Here is a 4,691-nt window from a genome sequence, read left to right as displayed (position 1 = left end):
CACCAAGCAGAAAGCCTCAGCGGCGCAATAAAAATTTGACAGGGATAGACGCACAACTCGATCACCGTACCCATGATGACTGGTGGATGTTGTCTGCAGCAAATCAATCAGTCTCAATTGTTACACAAAGAAATGCAAACATGAAATATATAAAGTAAAAGTCGACCTGGCACAGTCTCGGAGGAGACCCAGAATTCAGGTTCCCAATCACTTCAAAGATTTGTTCAACTCATTTTCCTGGATCTCTGATACTACATTTCCGCGACTTCCAGAGGGAATTCATTCGCTTGCTCACCTCTCATGCATCGACACTGGAGTCATCATATCCCCAGCAATATCACAGTGTCATTACTAAAAGCAAATTACTGCAGATGCTGGAATTCGAAACCAAAAGAGAAAATGCTGGAAAATCTCAGCAGGTCTGGCACCATCTGCAAGGAGAGAAAAGAGCTGACGTTTCGAGTCTAACTGACCCTTTGGTAAAGATTTTCAAAAAGGGGAGATTTACAGAGCAATTGACACCAGGCTGAGAGAAGGTGAGTCAAGGCTCCAGATGCAAAGGTGATAATGACAGTGCACGGAGAGATTAAAGGGAGTAGGAGCCGCGAATGACCAAGGCTGAAGCCAGTGTTACGTGACAAAATATGTGGGGGATGTGTGAAACAGAGACAAAAATGGAAAACAGGGGAGAAGCGTAGCAAAGCGGCAAGAGGAGAGGAAAAATGTATTGACAGAGTGGGAAGCGACAGAAAGAGAGACAATCAAGAAATAAGAGGTACACAACAGTGAGAAAAACGCAAATAAAAAAGGTAAGTAAAATAATTGAAATAAAATTATCTGAAGTTGTTTGAATTTAACAACTTCAGACAATTTTACTTCATTATTTTATTCATCTCTTTTATCATTTCACCTGCAATATCATAGAGCCATTAGATATGGACAGCACTGAAAACACAATCTTCGGTCTTGCTCATCCATTCCGAACAGATATCCTCAACTGATCCAGCCACGATTGCATGCACTTGACCCATGTCTCTCTAAACCCTTCCTATTCAAATACACATCCAAATTCCTTAAAAGTATTGGAATTGTACCAGCCATCACCAGCTCGTCTGGCAACTTATTGCAGACACTCACACCCTTTGCGTGACGCCGTTGCTCCTCACTGCCTGTCGAATTCTCACCCTCCCACACCAGATTTATACCCTCTCGTGCTGCACTGCCCACCTGAGCGAAACGAACTTATCTATTTACCCGAGAAATGCCCCTCATGATTGAAAAACCTTCATAAGGTCAGCTCCCAGCCTCTGACGCGCCAGGCAAAATAGTGAGAGAGTGTTCAGCCTGTAAGCGTTTGCACCTTTTCCATTTTCAAATGTAGGATGTAGCATGCTGTCTGAAGCAGTCATCTTAGCAGCTGATCTGTCGCTGACAAACGCTGCAGGAAGGCGTGCTAACCTGCTAAATATGCTGTCAAACGAAGATTGCAAAAGCAACATGAGTCATTGAGCAAAACGTGCAATTGAGTTCTGCGCTGTTGCTGACTCTAAAGCAACTGCGTCCTTCGGGAGCAGAAAGAATCCCACAGTTGAGTTACAATTCCAATGCATTTGGCATAAGGTTCGCAGCAGTTTATCAGCAGCACATAACCCTGACTCCAAAGGTCTGTGAGTTTCCAGAAGCACAGTGAGCGATCGTTGAAGGTACGTTTCAACCAGATGATATTTGTCAACATGACAAGCTGCAGCTGAGCTGGTGGCATTGCGATTGAAATTGCATGCGTCCGAACATTGTGCTTAATTTTGGATATCAGAGCAAATGGTTAGCTCGAGTGTGCGCGTTCGGAAAAGTCAATTTTTTTTTGTTAAAAAACTTTGCACGGAAGGAAATACTTCAGACGATCGTGCGATCGATTGCAAATCAGAAAACGAATAGCCGCCGTGGTTGTGAGCGCAGGCAATATAAGCCTTTGTTTTGACGTGCGGCGGCGTCGGTCGGTTAGCTCAGCTGGTTAGAGCGTGGTGCTAATAACGCCAAGGTCGTGGGTTCAATCCCCACACTGACCATGTGCAGCGCTCGTCTCGTCCGCTGTGCTTGTCAAGGTTTGTCGTGGTTTTTGCTTTCACCGTCTGCAAGAACTTGTCACATGATCGATTCAGATGTGTATTCATTTGAAAGCCGACCATCGCTGTCATGGAACATCAACTCGTTGGTCCATGCCGGATCTCAGCTGCGTTGCTGTATTTCCAAACAAGTGCACCACGAAACCACAAAATCACCAAGCAGAAAGCCTCAGCGGCGCAATAAAACATTTGACAGGGATAGACGCACAACTCGATCACCGTACCCATGATGACTGGTGGATGTTGTCTGCAGCAAATCAATCAGTCTCAATTGTTTTCACAAAGAAATGCAAAACATGAAATATATAATGTATTAAGTCGACCTGGCACAGTCTCGGAGGAGAACCAGAATTCAGGCTTCAATTCACTTAAAAGATTCGTTCAACTCATTTTCCTGGATCTCTGTTACTACATTTCCCGCGACTTCCAGAGGGAATTCATTCGCTTGCTCACCTCTCATGCATCGACACTGGAGTCATCATATCCCCAGCAATATCACAGAGTCATTAATAAAAGCAAATTACTGCAGATGCTGGAATTCGAAACCAAAAGAGAACATGCTGGAAAATCTCAGCAGGTCTGGCACCATCTGCAAGGAGAGAAAAGAGTTGACGTTTCGAGTCTAACTGACCCTTTGTTAAAGATTTTGAAAAAAGGGGAGATTTACAGAGCTATTAACACCAGGCTGAGAGAAGGTGAGTCAAGGCTCCAGATGCAAAGGTGATAATGACAGTGCACGGAGAGATTAAAGGGAGATGAGGAGCCGCGAATGACCAAGGCTGAAGCCAGTGTTACGTGACAAAATATGTGGGGCATGTGGAAAACAGAGACAAAATGGAAAACAGGGGAGAAGCGTAGCAAAGCGGGCAGAGGAGAGGAAAAATGTATTGACAGAGTGGGAAGCGACAGAAAGAGAGACAATCAAGAAATAAGAGGTACACAACAGTGAGAAAAACGCAAATAAAAAAGGTAAGTAAAATAATTGAAATAAAATTATCTGAAGTTGTTTGAATTTAACAACTTCAGACAATTTTACTTCATTATTTTATTCATCTCTTTTATCATTTCACCTGCAATATCATAGAGCCATTAGATATGGACAGCACTGAAAACACAATCTTCGGTCTTGCTCATCCATTCCGAACAGATATCCTCAACTGATCCAGCCACGATTGCATGCACTTGACCCATGTCTCTCTAAACCCTTCCTATTCAAATACACATCCAAATTCCTTAAAAGTATTGGAATTGTACAGCCATCACCAGCTCGTCTGGCAACTTATTGCAGACACTCACCACCCTTTGCGTGACGCCGTTGCTCCTCACTTCCTGTCGAATTCTCACCCTCCCACACCAGATTTATACCCTCTCGTGCTGCACTGCCCCACCTGAGCGAAACGAACTTATCTATTTACCCGAGAAATGCCCCTCATGATTGAAAAACCTTCATAAGGTCAGCTCCCAGCCTCTGACGCGCCAGGCAAAATAGTGAGAGAGTGTTCAGCCTGTAAGCGTTTGCACCTTTTCCATTTTCAAATGTAGGATGTAGCATGCTGTCTGAAGCAGTCATCTTAGCTGCTGATCTGTCGCTGACAAACGCTGCAGGAAGGCGTGCTAACCTGCTAAATATGCTGTCAAACGAAGATTGCAAAAGCAACATGAGTCATTGAGCAAAACGTGCAATTGAGTTCTGCGCTGTTGCTGACTCTAAAGCAACTGCGTCCTTCGGGAGCAGAAAGAATCCCACAGTTGAGTTCCAATTCCAATGCATTTGGCATAAGGTTCGCAGCAGTTTATCAGCAGCACATAACCCTGACTCCAAAGGTCTGTGAGTTTCCAGAAGCACAGTGAGCGATCGTTGAAGGTACGTTTCAACCAGATGATATTTGTCAACATGACAAGCTGCAGCTGAGCTGGTGGCATTGCGATTGAAATTGCATGCGTCCGAACATTGTGCTTAATTTTGGATATCAGAGCAAATGGTTAGCTCGAGTGTGCGCGTTCGGAAAAGTCAATTTTTTTTGTTAAAAAACTTTGCATCGGAAGGAAATACTTCAGACGATCGTGCGATCGATTGCAAATCGGAAAACGAATAGCCGCCGTGGTTGTGAGCGCAGGCAATATAAGCCTTTGTTTTGAGCGAACGGCTGCGTAGGTCGGTTAGCTCAGCTGGTTAGAGCGTGGTGCTAATAACGCCAAGGTCGTGGGTTCAATCCCCACACTGACCATGTGCAGCGCTCGTCTCGTCAGCTGTGCTGTGTCAAGGTTTGTCGTGGCTTTTGCTTTCACCGTCTGCAAGAACTTGTCACATGATCGATTCAGATGTGTATTCATTCGAAAGCCGACCATCGCTGTTGTGGAACATCAACTCGTTGGTCCCATGCCGGATCTCCACTGCGTTGTTGTATTTCCAAACAAAGTGCACCACGAAACCACAAAATCACCAGCAGAAAGCCTCACCGGCGCAATACAACATTTGACAGGGATATACGCACAACTCGATCACCGTACCCATGATGACTGGTGGATGTTGTCTGCAGCAAATCAATCAGTCTCAATTGTTTTCAC

At 44.7% G+C, this 4,691-nt stretch overlaps 2 non-coding genes across 2 annotated transcripts; both read left to right on the top strand.

Annotated features, from left to right (window-relative positions):
• Positions 1-1,992: 1,992 nt before the first annotated feature.
• trnai-aau (transfer RNA isoleucine (anticodon AAU)) lies at positions 1,993-2,066 on the top strand. The gene has a single exon. It is a non-coding gene; the product is annotated as a tRNA-Ile (tRNA).
• Positions 2,067-4,277: 2,211 nt separating this feature from the next.
• trnai-aau (transfer RNA isoleucine (anticodon AAU)) lies at positions 4,278-4,351 on the top strand. The gene has a single exon. It is a non-coding gene; the product is annotated as a tRNA-Ile (tRNA).
• The last annotated feature ends 340 nt before the right edge of the window (positions 4,352-4,691 follow it).

The sequence above is a fragment of the Hemiscyllium ocellatum genome, unplaced genomic scaffold (genome assembly GCF_020745735.1).
Source record: "Hemiscyllium ocellatum isolate sHemOce1 unplaced genomic scaffold, sHemOce1.pat.X.cur. scaffold_359_pat_ctg1, whole genome shotgun sequence".
Taxonomy (NCBI): domain Eukaryota; kingdom Metazoa; phylum Chordata; class Chondrichthyes; order Orectolobiformes; family Hemiscylliidae; genus Hemiscyllium; species Hemiscyllium ocellatum.
Note: the sequence above shows the minus strand (reverse complement) of the source record. Positions and strands in the feature narration are given on the sequence as shown.